Here is an 18420-nt window from a genome sequence, read left to right as displayed (position 1 = left end):
CACAAAGCACTCTAAACGTTACAGTAGGAAGGATTCATATTAAGTATGTTTTCCATTGCAATTAAGGCTTGGGCTTGATCCCTTCTGACATCGTAATTGTTATTTCAAATGAGAATTAATAAATCATAGCAGTCTAGTTAAGAATGAAAATAGGTCTCCACCAATGGAGCTTCGGACCACTGCTGTCTCAATCTCATGAGAGGTTGTTTACCCCAAACAGCCTTTAAAACATGCCATAATGCTTTTCTGCACATAAAAATACATAAAATGGGAAGAAAACATGACACAAAGTGAAACTTACAGATTAAGCGTGCAGTTGGGATCCAGCAACGAGTGTCTCTTTTCTACACTCATCACTAATACGATATGCAAATGGTTTACCCTTCTCTGCTCACAAATTCAGGGCTGAAGAGAATTCAAAATTTATGCTGAATAATGTTAACTGGTCACATCCCGGGCCCCTGTCAGATCCTCCAGGGTTAGTTCTCTCCCACGGTATGCGACGAGCACTTAAGCTATCACAGTGAATTAGTGTAAGATCTGTAATGCACCTTTAAGTATGTGGGCCCTTTAAAGGCACTTCGAGGTCATCTCCTTGGCTAAATATAAAGTACAACCTTTTGAACATTTATTTTCATTTGCCAGGCCAGTGGCACAGATAGCATGCAAAGGAGTGCATGCACTTTCCTGACCCTCTTCCTCTAATGGCCTGAGCTAGAAAGATGGGAGAGAGGGGGTGAACAGAACCGAGAAACCCTGAAGGCCCCTATATGGAACAGGGAGCCACTTGTTATCCCAGCATGCACAGTAAGGCATGCCAACCAAAAATGCTTTCAGCATGTTTTAGGGAGGGTATAGCGGAAACAGTCGTGCTAAACACAGGATAAGTAGTGCTGGGTGAGGTAAAATGAATCTTAAATAGATGGAAGTAGTTGTAGAACCAAATATTTTGCCAGCAGTTAAGGAATTGTGGCATGGGAAGCCAGTGATTAGCAATCAATGAAGATCTTTTAGACCACTTGGGAATCATCTAGTCTGAGAATGTATGGGTGGCACTTTGAAGGAGAAGGGTCGCACAGGTTGTGATATGACAAAATGGTGAATGCTAAGCTCATGAATATAATTAGCCATAAACAAATAACTTATGATGTTTTAATAAATAAATTAAAAAAAAAAAGAAGAAAGAAATGATAATGTCACAATTACAGATGTCCAAAAATAATTTAAACAAAATGTAAAACTAACTCTTATTACATGGGTAAACATCCTTGCTGACTAATTCAACTACTCAAGCATGCATTTAATTATTATTATCATATTTTTTTTTATAATTTCATACTTATATTTGCTTATATTTGCCACTGACCATTGTTAGATTTTATAAGTCAGAGTATGCATGGACTAGAAACTGAATATCAAATATGACTTCTTGTTTTAGTGCATTTTGTGTACATAATGTTATTTCTTTCTATTATTTAAATGCTTTTTTAATTCATATTTTGATTTAGCTCATTGTTTCATGATTTTGATTGACAAATTATGTGGTTTTATTATTATAATTATTTATTTATTATTTACTTACTTAAACATAAACTTATTTCAGTTACCTGCCAAGGCAACTTTTCTAAAGTTTTTGCTTGATTGTTTGTATTTAATACATGTATTATTTTTTAATTAACAAAAACTATTTTTAATAGTTAATTTAGTTGACAATTTCATGCCTGATGTGAGTGTGTGTATTGTTAAAGAGCAAATGTCTATGTGTCTGTCCTTTAGTACTTTAATTAAGAGAAAAAAAAAGCATACACAAGAGCCACACCACAGACCTCTCCTGGGCATGAAAGATCACTAATCTAGAGAGCCTCTCAGCCACTGGTCTCTTAACCTGAAAATGGACAACTGAAAGAGGAGGAGAGTGAAAGGGAAGAGTATGCGGGGGGTGGGTTGGGGGTGTTCTGCTGACCCCATTAGATGGGGCAGAGCAGTTCAGCCAGAGATATGACAGGACCAGAGAAGAAATGGAGTGAGAGGGGATGATTGGATAATATAAAAGAGTAGGAGTGAAAGTATGAAGGAGTAGAGATAGAGAGAAAGAGAAGCAAACAGATTCGCAGAATGAGAGAAGTCTGCTGATTTGGCAAAAAAACACTGAAAAACAGCATAGTAGGAAAAAACTATGAACAGAGTGTGTGTGCGTGTGTATCTGTGTGTGTTTGTGCCTGTTTGAGGGAGCCGTAAAAAGAAACAAGGCCCCTCATGAAAGGTATAAAGTGGCCACACTTCACTCTGCTTACTGGAGCAGAGCATCAGAGGTCAGCTTCCTGGATGAGTCCATTCACTGTATCTACAGTACACTGAAAGTGATCCGAATTTCACTTAGTAATGGCATAAGGTTGTCTGTAATGAAGTAATATTTACTTATCTCTGACCAATCAGCTGCAAGCTTTAATGTATACATTTGAATAAGCGAAACACTTTGCATACTGTTAACATAACTTAATTTCCATAGTTAGACATATTTAAAAAAAAAAAAAAAAAAAAAATGAAATTAGTAAGTAAACAAGCATAAACAAATACACACATTGTTAGTTTTGCTACCACTGTGTATACTATATATAAATAGCAAACAAATGGAATCAATCAAACAATCAATCAATCAATCACAGAGAATGTTAGTACTGCTGTCCCTATTTATAATATGTGACCCTGGATCACAGAACCAATTTTTATACATCATCTGAAAGCTGAATAAATAAGCTTTCAATTTATGATTGGTGTATTAGGATCAGACAATATTTGCTCAAGATACAACTATTTGAAAATTTGGATTATGAGTGTACAAAAAAGTCTAATTACTGAGAAAATAATAGCCTTTGAAGTTGTCCAAATGAATTCTTAGAAATGCATATTACTAATCAAAAATTAAGTTTAATATCTTAGTGGAACATGATCTTTACTTAATACTTTACTTTCAATAATTTTGACCCATACAATGTTTTTTTTTTTTTTTTTTTTTTTGGCTATTGTTAAAAACATACCCCAGCGACTTAAGACTGTTTTTGTGGTCCAGGGTCACACACACACACACACACACACACACACACACACACACACACACACATATATATAGATATATAGATATATAAATAGCGAATGAATGCATGGATAAATGAATGAATGATAATGCTGGCATTGCTGTCACTGTGTATTGTATACATGTCTGTTTAAGAGTGTTCTGGAAAAGTACCAGGGTTAAGCAGGTGAGTTAAAGAGTAAAGCAAAGCAAAGAAAAGAGAACTGGGCAGATGTGTAGAAGGAGGGCTGAGGGCAGGATTATGAGAAAGGTAGAAGGCAGAAGCCTGGTGGTCTCTGCACCATGGCTGCCCCAGACAATAGCCGCTAATTGGCCTGGATGTTGGTGGTCCAGCTGGAATTGCTGCCGGCCCATTGGACAGAGTGCTTGTGGTTACAGCACACTTGTGCAGTGAGGTGCAGTACAGGGGAGTTTCGTTTACACAGCCATGTCACATATAACTAAATCATTTTTCATGGTGTGTAATGAAGGTTGCCACTGTGCTGGTATCATGCAAGCTCCAGGAAACGTGACTACATCTACTCACCATCACACTTGGTTCAGAGGTACTGCCTTTGCCACCTTACAGGGGCCTAAAACTAATGCTGGTGACACACACATACACAAACATACATGGGCATAGACACACTGGCAAAGTAACCCCACAGGGGAAACATCTGTATGTTTGCTGGAGCAGTTGCAGGGAGTGTTAATTATGTATCAATGAGCCAAATGTACACAAGGATGTCATGCAACCAGCATCTTGTGGCCATTTTCAGACATGTCAGCACTCAGACTGTGGAACTGTTTAATGTACAGAGCTAAATATTCATCCTGCATTAAGATAGACAGCAAACACTTTTCACTAAAGTAGATAGAGAAGGGTAAGGAAGCAACGAAGGAAGAAATAAATAATTGCAATGCTCTGGCAAACCCATAGAACTGTTATAGAACTGGTGAATGAGGTTTACAGGTTTCATAGAAAGAGAATGATGAGCATCAAATCAGTCACTGCAGAAAAAAATCCTTTTAAAAATCTTTTAGATTTTTTAAATTATTTTATTTTATTTTTACAGAATTTCTTGGTTAGTAACACAGCACTGTAAATAAATAAATGTTTTCCCAGGTAATTACAATTAGCATCATTTAGTAACTGTGGTTACAATTACTCATAAGAACATAAAATGTGTAAAGGGCATTACAAAGCATAAATAATGTATCTCATTTTCAGTTTTAGAATTATATATATATTTATATTAGGGGTGTAACGATAGGCGTATTCGTACCGAACGGTTCGTTGGACTAATTAATTATATTTGAAAAAAAAAAAAAGTGAAATATAATTATATGCGTTCAACAAGGTAGCCCAATAACCCACACGACGTAACAGGCAATGCCCCTGACACCCCCGAAATAGAAAAAAACACCAACTTATATGTTTATGTTAGGCTACTCAGTCAGGCGCTCGCTCACTCAGTACGCGCTGAAGGCTCATTGCAAAATAGCCAATGCGTTTAACAGACCAAAAAAGAAGATCCTCCAATAACCAACAGGTCTGGTGTTTGGGTGCACTTTGGATTCCCTGTAAGCTATAATGGTGATGGCAAGAGAGTGGTGGATAAAAAAACCACGGTATGTCACATCTGCTACATGACAATAGGGTACACCAGCGGGAATGAAAAAAAACAAAAAACAAAAAAAAAACAGCGGGAATACTTGAAACATCAACTCATTTACGCCGACATCACCTTAGTGTGTCAGTATCTGGGAAAAGACGAAAAAAAGGAGAAACATACATGCAACAAAGTATCCCCGCAGCATTTAGACAGACATTTCCAACGGATTCAAACAGGGCAAAAGACATCACCACAGCGATTGGTAGGCTTCATTTACGTTACAGCCGCGGATATGAGACCTTACTATTTACCATTCATTCTATCATCACCATTATAGCTTCCAAAGTGCACTCAAACACCAGACCTGTTGGTTATTGGAGGATCTTCTATTTCTGGTCTGTTAAATGCATTAGACATTTTGCAACGAGCCTTCAGCGCGTGCTGAGTGAGCGAGCACCTTAGGGGCCATTCACATATCGCGCCTAAAAACGCGTGGAAAATGCTAGGCGCCTCTTTCTTCTCCTTTCCAAAGTGCTCAGGCAGAAGCGCCCCTGAGGCATCTGCCTTTGCTAAGCAACAATGACGTGCTCTCTCCATGAAGACGCGGAAATTTCAGCAAAGGATAAATGGATTTACAGCTCTAAAAATTGCTTGCAGTAGGCTAGCTCTGCTACTAAATTTATTTCAAAATTGCAATCCATATACAACTATGATCAGCTGTTCCTTCATCTTGGCTGAGCTTTCAACGTTGTTACGGGAAAGGATGAAGCTGATTGGTTAGTTCTTGTCACATGACCCGCGGTGCGCTTGCGGCATTCTGAAAAGTTGAGATGTTTTTACATTTTGCTGTGTCTAAAACGTACCGAACCGTACTTAACCGAACCGTGACATCAGTGTATCGTATCGAACCGAACCGTGAATTTTGTGAAGCGTTACACCCCTAATATATATATATATATATATATATATATATATATATATATATATATATATATATATATATATATATATATATATATATATGTGTGTGTGTGTGTGTGTGTGTGTGTGTGTGTGTGTGTTTGTGTGTGTGTGTATTCCAAAACTATACAAAACTCATTTCTATTTTTTTTTTTTACTCAATGCTAAGCCACACCTGGCAAGTGGCCCCCAGGTAGTTTGAGCTAGAGACCCCTAATCTAAGCCAATATGCAGTTTCCTTACATTTAGTCTGTGATTGTACAGTTGAAGGGAAAAAAAGTTGTAGAGGTCACGTCAGAACATTTCTGACCCAGCATTCCAAAAAATACTTTTATGATGATACAGAGGTGCAGCTCAACCAGGTAGATAAATATGATAATCTTTTGAAAAACGTAGTTCGTGGGATGAAATATTACAGTTGCTATTGTCATAGGGGCGCAGTTGACAGTGCAAGACGCTTCTGGGGCCGACCAGGAAAGAAAACAGTCCCAATTAGCTAGCACAGGCAGGTCAGCTGGGCTCCTAAGTCCTTCTCTCAATTCAGCCCGAAATCAGCATATGCTGCATGTCTTAAAATAAAACTGCAGTTGAGAGAGAGAGAGAGAGAGAGAGAGAGAGAGGACAGAAAAAAAAAAAAAAATTGATGACTAGTAATTTCCTACTACTAAATTCAAAAAAAAAAAAAAAATGTTTTAATTGTCACACCAAACTGCCCCGAATGTAATTTAGAACACTGGTTGACTGTTCTCTCAGTTTTTTCGTCATCAAATGTGTACTATTTGATTGTAAACCTCATCTTTGAAAGTCATGTTTCTAGCATTTGTAATTGTAAAATATCATTTTTCCATCTTAAAAAATATGTCTAAAGTATGACCTATGGTCTAAATGTCAAATGAAACAAACTTTAATTAATGCGTTTATTACCTCAAGAATAGATTATTGTAGTGTTTTATTGGATGTTTGCTCTGCGCTCTTAATATACAAACTCCAGCTTATCCAAAATGGAGCAGCTAGAGTTCTTACTAGTATCCAGAAGTATAACCATAATAGCCCGGTTCTGTCAACTGGCTCCCTATTTAATATCATACACTTTAAAAATTTGCTAATTTCCCTGAATGGTTTAACTTCTCAGTACTTGAACGAGCTCTTATAACTTAATGGTCCTTCACCTCAAAACTCTAGAATATCAGATCATTTTCCTATTTATTGCCCAAACCCTGGAAAAAATCTACCTAGCATTGTTTGGGAGGCAGACACACTCTGTCAGTTTAAATCTAGATTAAAGACACATCTTTTTAAACTAGCATACACATAACACACAACCACTTTTCTATGATTCAAATCTGTTAAGGTTGCATTAATCAGGTGAACCGGAACTGAGAACATTTCCTATTACACCCAATATACTTGTTACACTGTAAAAAGAATGGCTAACATTAGTGCTTTATTCTTATTCCGAGGTCACTACAGCCACCCAGATCCACTACGTATTCAGATAAGATGGTGGATCAGCACCTAGAGATGATCTCTATAGCCCTGAATGTTAGCAGGTTCCTTGCCACTGTCACCTTTGGCTTGCTAAGTTGGGGACACAATTTCTGGTAACATTGTTGACTTGACTGCAAAATATAGGAATAGATTTAAAATGAGCTGGACGATGACATGACTGAATCAGCAATAAACTGATGGTTTTCTTTTGTCCTCTTGTATTATCAGCACACAGTTTTCCTGTTTAACACTGCAAAGCTGCTTTGACACAAACTGTATTGTATAAAACGCTTTACTAGAGATTAGATATAACACTACTATAAGAAAAGAAAAAAACAAGAAATATAAATCAATTACATTCAATCAGTTACAGAATCTCATTTCCATAAAGGATCCAGAATTACTCAATTTAGATTGGTGTGGTGCTAAAAAAATAAATAAAAATTGTCTGTATTTGAGGCATATCAAGCGTCACACTGATGAGGGTGTGCTGCACACGGCCCGTCCAGATGTAGCAGCCTGCCAGACACAACAAACCCAGCCTCTAACCTTTACGCATGGCCCACATTTAAGAGGGGCCATAAAGGATCAGGTTACAGACTGAAAATAGCTGCCCCAACCCCCTTCATCTCCACTCCTAACTCAGGCTACCTTTAAATTCAGGACTGTGGCTCTCTACAGATGTTCCTTTCAACACGACCCTGCAGACTGGTAGGGAATCTGAGTAATTGAAGGATGTTGTCAATCCAGCTAAGTCCTTTACTTGGAAGTGAGATTGCATGACCCTTGTCTGTCTGAAAGAGTTTGAGGAGGGAATTGTGTTATCGCTCAAGGTAGCAATCTGGTCCCCTTTGAGTTTCTCCGAGGCTAAAGAGTCAGAGTAGCATGTCAAAGAAGTTTCATAATGAATCTATTGTTGAAAGAATTGTTTTTCTTTTTTACTTTCCAATTCTTATCTATGAGTTGAGAAATGGAACAAGTGTTGCTTTGTTGGCTGGGTATTTGTCATCCAGAGGTCAAGGAGGTCTAAGGGAAGTTATTGTACATTTATACAAAGATAAAATGTATTCTTGTACAAAAGATGGGCTGTAGAAGCTGTCCTTCAGTTTGAATGGCATTGCTACGTTTCTTCGCCCTGTAAGGCTAGGCTAATTAGATTAATTTATGTGTGCACACATATATCCTTCTCTTTTGAGATGCACTTCCTGTGTAATGAAAGCCCACACTGTGTTTGATATCAACACCAGTGGTCCACTCTCACACATGACCTCTGAACATGACCATGATCTGTGCAGCCAGAGGCGGATGGGGCAGGCCATGTCTCTTTCCACTAGCACTATGACCTCATTCCTTTCAAGTGCATCTGCTTAATTAGCAAACACGAGGAAGGGGAGAATTTAAAGGACCTTAGGCCTCAGGGACACACCCAGTGTTGTATAGTATAACCAATATTGACCTTGAGTAGACTGTAAATATTTGAACTATTTGTCAAAAGAAACTGCCCATTTGCACAAGGGCTTGATCTGAAACTACCACAGAAGAGCTCATCGTGGAGGACTGCTGGTGGACAGTATTTAGTGCAAAATGAAGGTAATTAATTATGAGACATTCCCCACGCCATCATCCTCACACCTGGGAGCTTCTTACAGTGTTTCTAACAAATCTATTTGAGAAAAATTTATACAACAATCCACCAGAGTAATCCAGGTTAAATTAATATCTCTGAGGTATGACAGCAAGTGTTCCATCAGGGATTGAAGTGTGGAAGCCTCTAGTTCCTCTCCCCGTGTTTGATTTAGTGTACTGTAGCTCCAGACAGACACAGACAGACGGTCCCCTCAAGACTGCTCTCTCCTGAGGCATTGCCTCCACTACTTCAACTTTTCCTGAGAGACACACCACCATTCCAAAGAGCACCACTCAGCTGAGAAGTTAAATGATAGGCCGTGTGTCTCTTGAAAAGTTGAGTGCGCTGAAAATCCAGAGTTGAGGGCATTCATATCAAGGATGATAAATACAGTATAATGATAACTATAGCATTTCAATAATCATTCTAATTTTATAAGAATAGAGAAGCTCCACACCACAACTATGATGACACAGATGAGAAAAAAAAACAAAAACAAAAAAAACATTGCAATCGAAATCCATCCAATTTTGAGTTCTCCAGTATTTAAAGCAACAAATGGCATAATTAGTTAGTATTAGTTACACAAAATAAAATTACTTTAGTGACCTGACATAAATGAATAAAAAAACTACAGTGGATCTAAAATCTATTTCTCTATCTGTATTTGCGTGTTTGTAACCTTTACAGATCCCAGCAATTGAAGGACTTAACGTGTATTCACTAAAGAAAAACTCATGTCAATAAATCACCAAGAGAGGCTTGGGAATGACAGGAAACAGGATATTGGGACACTGCTGTCTCAATGGGTCAGTAGGGCAGAGGCCTAGGAAATGACTGTTAGCGTACTATCAACAAACTGCTTGACACCTGACCAAACTTCCTGTGTGGAAAGGAAGTGAGAGTGGCCGCAGGGGCCACAGTTAACAGTCAGCTCATGCATTGATGGGGAGGAAGAAGGAGAGAGAGTGATAAGGGCAGACTTAATCTGCCGTTTATCAGCTATCTGACATGAAGACATGGGCCCATTGCAATATATGATCAAATTTGACATTATTCAGGTTATGAACTATTATTTCAACCTGCCCGAGAACGCACACACTTACCATGCTCTCATTCTCGTACACATACAATAATAGGAAGTAATGCTAATGCCATGTCTAAAATATTTCAGGGTTGAGTAAAGTAGCATACAGTATGAAATGCAAATTACAAATAAAAAATAAAAAAAATCAAGAGCAGCAGAGCCACACACTCGTGAAGTGTTTAAACCGCTAATATGGCATGAATATTAATGTTCTGAACAATGACAATAGCAGCACCGAGCTGTTTACAAGAGCGAGCTGCATGTTTCAGGGCCCAAATCTACTGTTTAGCATGCGCCGATACCAGTCTGCATCAAACACAGAATACACTGAGACAACACTGTTTCAGTCGCTGCTACTCATCATGCATACTGACCTATAGACAGAAGAATAGAAAAAAGGCCTTTGAGACAGAAGGATATATAGAGAAAGGGAGCATACTGGAGCCCAACACTGCACATCTGACCTCCTGTCTTTCTAATCATGGTGTTAGCGTGTCTCTGAAGCAGCGGTGCATGAACATCCTAGCACACTACATATGTTCTAGCCTAGCCAGAGTAATGAAACAATGACAATCCATCCAATGCCTGGCAGTGAGCAGTCTCTAAAAACCTAACATTACACAACAGCTACGCTGAAACATTTAATACGACATTATCATTACCACACACTGCTGTATTAACCTAATAAACATCAGTGGGAGTTACTGTATGATAGCAAACCGGAATTATCACTGCTGTTATCCCGTCATAATTGCACACATAGTAATAGAAGTCACCGTAAATTGGATATTAGTCTGTTGAAATGCTTCATATCATATTGGAACCTGCTGAGATGGTAATAACTAAATGAGAGCATTCATTGCTCTAAACAAGTTTATGAATTTGATAACTGAGGTGAGACCTCGGTTCATTTTGATGTTCCACAAACCGTTAGAGTTTGCTTTTGAATTTATCTCGATTGCCTTCAAGGGTGCCATCCAAATATGACCACAGCTATTCCCCTACGGCTTCTGGTTGATGAGGACAAGGCTTTTGAGGCTTATCTCACCTTTTTTTATAATAGAATTTCAAAATAATACACACATATACACACATACACAACACACACAGTCAGACATTTACTCCCACAGTGAAAAATAAGCACGGGCAAAGAGATTATACTGTCATCCATTTCGTGACACCTGTGAGGACACTACAAACAGTCACTCTTGCTTTATCTTTCCTTTGAGCCGAATGGAGGCTACGGCTTTATTGGTTTGTTAGTTAAGAAAGTAGGCCAGCATAAGCAGGACACAATAATAACTCCTTGAGTGGCTGGGCTCTGACCTCGGCGAGCCCGCAGATGATGAATCTGTGTGCCACGGTACATAAAGCAGGATAAAAGAAGAGGGGGGTGAAGGACAGTGCCTTATCTGAACCTTAATCAGATGCAGATCAGACTAAAAGCATCGGAGCAGCAAATCCCTGCTCCAAAGCACAGCGCCACACCATGCCAGCCACCCTCTCTCTCTCTCTCTCTCTCTCTCTCTCTCTCTCTTTTTTTCCATCTCTCTCACTCACTGACTCCCTTCGCCATCCCTCTCCCTGAGCCTTTTATAAAAGGTTGGTAGATAGATTCAAGTCTTTATTGGAAGATCATATGGGATGACTGCAAAATCCCATTACTTGTTGATTAAGTATTGATCCTACCCCCAAGTATTAACAAGTAAGCTAATATGGAGTGACCCGTGAGACCAGTGGCTGTGGAGCAAAGAAATCAAACGCTTTGGGGACAGAGAAAAAAAGAGGGAGGGAGAAAAAAACAGAGGGATCATACAGGAGACAAAAAGAAGGGCACTGAGTAAAGTGAATAGAAACAGACAGACGTGAAGAAATAGACATTGTGAGCGAGAGGCGCTGCTTCAGATGTGTTAGGGAACTTCTGTCTCTTGACTCTGGTTAAAATGTCACACATCAATGTGCAGATCAATGGACGCCATATTTTTCAGCCTGCTCCTTATTGCCATCATCAGATGGCTCTCCTCTCGTACCTCCTAATGACTTGTGCTGAATTCCCTCCCCCTGTGTTTCAGTGTACTGCAAACTTCTCTTGATCTCTCTTGATTTCATGGGTCCCCTTCGACTGTGCCCTGTGTGCTTCTGACACCACCAACACACCCACATGCTCATACCAAATGGGCACTGGATGTATTCAAAATATGGTCCAAAGCTAATTTTCTTTCACTTTTTATTCTAGCCTTTGGATTCCACTTGGTCTTGTTCTTCAAGCTTATTAACAGTAGTGGGGAAGCTACTTTAAAACTGTAGTTTGACATGTTACTAGGTACATTTAAAGTATTTAAAGGGATAGTTCAGCCTGAATGAAAAATCATTTACCAGCATCATGATGCTTCTCTTTCTTTCTTCTGTGGAACACAAATATGAAATACTTATCTTATTTTGTGTTCCCCAGAATAAAGTCATAGAGGCTTATAATGACTATTTGATGAAAGATGACATAATTTTCATATTTTGTGTGAACTCTCCTTTTAAACAGTTGTCAAGCAGCATTTTAAAGAAAAAAAGAAGAAATTTGTTTTTATATACAGTATATAATCATGTATCAAGGAACTTATATAAAAAAAAACATACAGAATTTGAAGCTATTTAGGGCACACAGTCTTATCTTCTAGAATATAAACAGATTACCTGATTTATTTTTGCAGGACAGTATTTATATGGTAAATAAGCTATGTCACATTTACACTTGAAAAATGTTTTTACTCACAGCACTGAACTAAATATTCAAATGTATTAATTGTTTAACATGAACTCTTGGGAGCAAAAAAACAAAACAAAAAAAAAACACTAAAATGATTCTTCCAAATACTAGATATGCAAGTGAGAATAAACACTGAAGCAACAACAAAAAATTGATTTTTATAAACTACAATGTTAAAGTTCACATTTGGTTCTTTAATACTTCTCCACGAGGTATCGTATCAGGTGTCTACACTTGCCTTCTTGAAGTTAAGCAAAAACAGATATGACTCCTCAAAATCTGGGAAAGGGAGCTATCTGTAGAACAGAATGATGAATGATGGGGAGAAAAACTATTTTCTGCACATCAAAAAATCTGAACCACCAATTATTATAAAAGATATACCAATGCAAGCATTTATGTCCCTTCTAAATTATGATTCCAATTTGGGTTTAACGGAGCTATAAAGAAAGATCTGGCTGTCAAGATTAACATTTACCAAAAATATAATTGCAAAGATGGCTGCCACCCCATACTTCATCTGTGTGATACTGGCTACTTCAGTTTCATGCTTCTATCCCTTTTTGGCAACATGGAGTCAAAGTCACACAAATAAAGCCTAGTCACCTCTTGAGACACGATAAAGCTGTGGCGATTCCACCCCCGTCACCCATGTGCTCACTTCAATAATTCATAATGCATTTAAAACCTATCACCACCGAGATCCCAATGTTTGCTGTTGCACACAGGAAAATTACTTCAACAGAAGTGCATGTGCAGAACATAAACAGACTGTTTGTCTTCATGTAACTGTCATTCAGTACTTTCTCTTTTGTGTAAAGAGAACGAATAGAGATGATAGAACAAGAAAGAATCAATGAGCGAGACTGTCAGAATTTTTATACTAAAATAGAGCCAAGAAAAAAAAAAAGACACAAAGGATTTGTTATTCTGGCAGAATACTCGGTCAGTCGATATGTCCAAAGATTATTCAGATTAGTGATAGGTTTAACTCTGCTCATTGACTTGACGGAGGTTTGTCCGGTTAAAAAGCTGACACAGTCCATTACGAATAACATTTTGCTATTGATTAGTTCATTCCGAGAGAAACTCTTCTACATCTCTCTCTCTCACTCTCCCTTTCCAGCCTTATTAGACAGCTGTGTAAATGATGCATGTATTATGTAACCCGACAAGGTGCATAAAATAATTTTTATGAGTACATTCAAATGTTTTTATAAATAAACAGTATCAATAAGGTATATAATTAGATAGCTGCATTGCTAGTGTTTTCTGGAAAGGCCAGGTTGACTGACGTTGTCTATATGCTTTGTAAGGGAAACAGGTCAATTTAGCTCAAAGGGAATCATTTAATAATGTAAAGGGAATTTGAACAGAATCACTGTTTCATGGCTGATCAATGAGACGCCCTGCGATTTACTGAACAAGCCGTTTAACATCAAATCTGCGCTTGATATTAATATCCAAACTATAGTGAAACACTATCAATTAGCACAGTAACAAGATCGGCAGTTTAAAACATTAACTTGTAAGCACAAAACACAAGATACTTCTCTTTTCAATATGAATAAGGCTTTATTAGATAAATCTAAGACATATAAACTAATCTAACACATAAACGCACTCACACACATTCACACAAGTTGCAGGAAGATCGAAAGTTAGGGAAAGATGAGTTTAAGAGAATGGAAATATGGAATCCAAGTTCACAGCAATACGTTAAACTGCATAGACATGAACAACCATCAATCACGTAATTAGCCCTCGCATTGAGTTCCTCAGTGAGGTTAAAATTATATTAGATACACCAGCACAACAAATATCTGGGAATACATTGCCTTCGTTTCCTGTGAAAGGGACTCCCGTTGAAAGGGGTATCCCGGTGTCGCTGATTGGCTGGAAGTTCAGTAGTGGCTGAAGTGACGTCTTGGGAAGCCCGTGGTTGTTGGCCGTTGGCTGAAGATGGAGTCGTGTGGGCTGGTTGAAGTTGAACGGTCACCCGAGGTCAGGCGTCGGAGACTCAACGTTACAAAACTTAACTCAGAACACGAAACTCTCAAACGGAAAAGAAAAGAAATAAAGTTTGACGAGACAAGGTTGTGTTCCTTCTCATCGTGGCATAGTAGCAGCAGGCAGGCACGCTGCAACCGCGCTCAAAGAACAATGATGACTAACCGCATGGCTAGATGCTACAAGCTAGCCGAAGCATAGCTAGAGACTAGAAGCAGACACTAAAAGCAGACTAAAAACCAGATTTCATGGTGTCCTAGGTATTTAAAGTGGCCTGTTGGCCACACCTCAAATGTTGTCTTGACCAATCAGATATTGTCTTGGCTCGGGGGTATCATAAATCATTTGTTTATCTTACCAAGTATGTGGTCCGAATTTTCCTTTCTAATTTTGGACATGATTCCTATTACCATGATTCCTATTACCATATATTTTACAAATAAATGATTGTCAGGACAATATCAAGCAAGAAAATTCAGTCACACACATACCAAACACAATTATGTATCCTTCAGCTATTCCATAGTTATTAAAAAAAAAAAACATACTCAATAAGTGATTATAACATGATAGTCAAATGTGTGGGTTACCCATAAATGAATATGGAGTGATGCGATGGACTGATTCATTTATAAGTCTTTTTCATTCTGGTCCATAGATCTGTACAAAAGCAGTTTATTTGCCATTCTCATGGCAAAGACTTCTGTGGAGAACAAAGCCCTTAGGAATTTCAGTCTGGTTCTGCTAGGTGGGGGGAAGTCAATGGAAGCATGTAACTCATGGGTTTACATGTGATGTCCAGCGTTGCATTTCCATTACGAACAACAAATTTGACACCAAATTTATCTTCTTAGAATTGAAATTGTAGATAATTGTTCCAGTGGTGTTAATGTTGAAAGCTGTGAACAAGTTGGTTGGTCATCTTGCTTGGTTCTTGTGGCACTAGAACTGATTTATGACTTCCTGAGGAATTCAGCTCTCGTGTTTCAAACATCGCTTTGATAGACTCTTTAATTTGTCTGGTTCGACTCATTTCTGTTACGCTTCAAATGTTTCACTCAGCACAAATTCCAAGTTGGGACCATTTGGAATTGAATTAGGAATGCCCTTTTAAGCTCCTATAACTGATTTCTATACTAATATAACTGTAAAATGATGATAGAATGATAGAAAAAATTAACAATCCATTGATCGATAGATACTGTAGATAGATAGATTTTGCTCAACCCTTGTTAGAACATTAGTCTTCACTTAGTTTTCCCAGAAGATACTTCTTGAAAGCCTTTGGACTGGGCTTTGGGTAAGAAACACTGTGCCTCTTCTGCTTGCTTTTAACAGGCACTTTGATTGAGCTTAGCAAAAGTTTGCTTTAGAATACAAATACAAGGAGGCACAGCTAACTCGTTTTTTATTAAGTTTATAAAGGTCTATTGATCGATCATTAAGAAACTGTCTGGGTCTCACTGCAAAATGGGTAGAACCTGTTTGTAGAGCTTGCTGAGTAACCAAATAATTTCTCAGCCTCTATTTATTAGAGATGCAAACTCCTTATAGCACGGAGGACAGAATGGATGAGGCGTGATATTTGTCAGACTAATGGCCAATTAAGCCCCTAAACAAGAAGGTAGGCGATTAGTATCTCGTCGACCCCCTCTGAAACATTAACATGCACTTTAAAAGTTCGATTTCAGTTAGACTAATACTATAATTTGTCTTTTTCCAATATCATATAAATGGTTTGACCAAAATCGGGCCAATTAATTTAACCACAAAAGTAATTCCTTTGCCAAACGATGAGATTATTTCATTAATAAATAAATGTAAAGCAATTATTTAGGTCTAACAGTCTATTTAGAGACAGCCTGCATGCAGTCCAATTCCTAGCAACTTAAACTGCACAAACAAAAAATATGGTAAAATTTAATCCATTAATATACAAAACCCAGAAATGTATATCTCACTACTGTACATGTTGTCATGTGAACAAGCTGTCACCACAGCATGAAGTTTGACTCAGAAGACAGTCATCCGGTTTCTATATAAAAAATTAAATGAAATGTGAAACCTTATCTGGAACTCGGATTTCCAACCCTGATTTTAATTGTATGTGTAAATGTAACATTGAGAAACACCCATCAAACTTTAGCTCGGTTGGAGAAGAAAGGGCTTCGTTTTATACAAGACTTATAGCGGTAGGCCCTTGACATTTTTGGTTTAAACTACACCATTTAAACAGTTCTTCCTTCTTAGGATGTATTTTTGCAGTGTTTTAGACATTTTGATAAGGTGTTTTAAATATACATTAACAATTTCCAAGTTACCAAAACTTTAAGCTCCACACTGTCTTTATTTTAGCCTGCATGACCTAAAATAAAGCTTTCAATATGGGGGCTTGGTGTACAACTTAGTCTACAAATGTATTGAAACCAGGCCCGTTGAATGCTGCCAAAATATTCTGTGGTTTTGTGGAGTTTAGATGACTCTCCCGTGATCTAAGATGGCTTGGAAATTGGATCTTGGCATATTATAAGCAGGGCTCGAGAACCTTGGGCTGCCTCAGTTGAAAAACAGAGACATGAATCGGTCCCAGGAACACTGGGACACACAAAGCCTTGATTGACTGGATCAGATGCTCGGTACGATCAGATACTTGGGCCCAGTTGAAATCAAAGGGAGGCGGGCTCTTTAAGCACACATCGGCGGAAAGGGTGGGGGCCAAGGCTCAGTTCTAAAGAGCCCAACGATCCTGTCATTTGAATCCACTGGATCCTGCAGTATCGGAAAGGTCAGCGCAGCTTGTCTAAACATGACAAATAATGCTCACAGAAACTGCTCAAGTCCTTCAAATCCTGCTGATGTGCTTTGGGAAATTAAACCGAGTGAGATGGAAAGATTTTTAAAGAAGATAGCGGGAGCAGTTCCATCGTTCCCTTCGCTACACCCATGTGGTGACAATTGTAGTGCCCCCTCCTTCCCGGCCCCCTCCCCCTACCATGTTAAGGAGTGGAGGACATCAACATGCACAGCATGTAATGATGTCAAAGATCTATTTCATGGTGAACGTTTGGTTTGAATTAGAGGCCAGCGGGAGTGCGGACTCTCACACACTCTAGAAGCGTCCCTTTGTTCCTCCCTGATCTGTGGTGCAGAGGAGATCTCTCTCTTTTTCTCTTTCTCCCTGTCTACAACCTGCCCTCTCCTCCCATCTCCTGCCCTGCCATTATGCATATACTCACAAAGCCTCGATGTTTGCACTCTTAGATGGATAATTTTGCAAATGCTAACATTTTCTGAACATGCAAACTAACACATACACTCTTTAGCATCCATTTGGCACTTTTAAACGCACAACTACGCTGCATAACACTGTTGCTTAAACACATATATGTACATTTACACTAATAGAAACCTAAAAGTGTTGCCACGTAGCGTTCCCAAGTCATTACATTTCTCAGAAGCTGAGAAAAAGCAGTTTAAACATCCAGATTTTCTGTGAGGTGAATATGGATTCAGAGTAGACATGGACGAATGAATCAATGGAAAGTTTGAGAGGCTGAGAGGAGAGGAGCTGACAATGTGACCTTTTAAAGATCCCAAGGTGACTGTCATTTACAGGTTGGGTATTGACACGACCAGTCCTGAAAGAGCAGGCCACTGTGAGGGAAAGTCACAGAAAGTACACATGTGTCAGAACATGCAGACAGACTGAAACTATAAACACACATTCATACACAACTAACAAGCAAAAGGCTATGTGCTTGCTTGTGTCAGCTTCTGAGGCTGTTTGTAAATTCCTGC

The sequence above is a fragment of the Carassius auratus genome, unplaced genomic scaffold, assembly GCF_003368295.1.
Source record: "Carassius auratus strain Wakin unplaced genomic scaffold, ASM336829v1 scaf_tig00006679, whole genome shotgun sequence".
Taxonomy (NCBI): Eukaryota; Metazoa; Chordata; class Actinopteri; order Cypriniformes; family Cyprinidae; genus Carassius; species Carassius auratus.
This window is presented reverse-complemented; position numbering follows the sequence as displayed.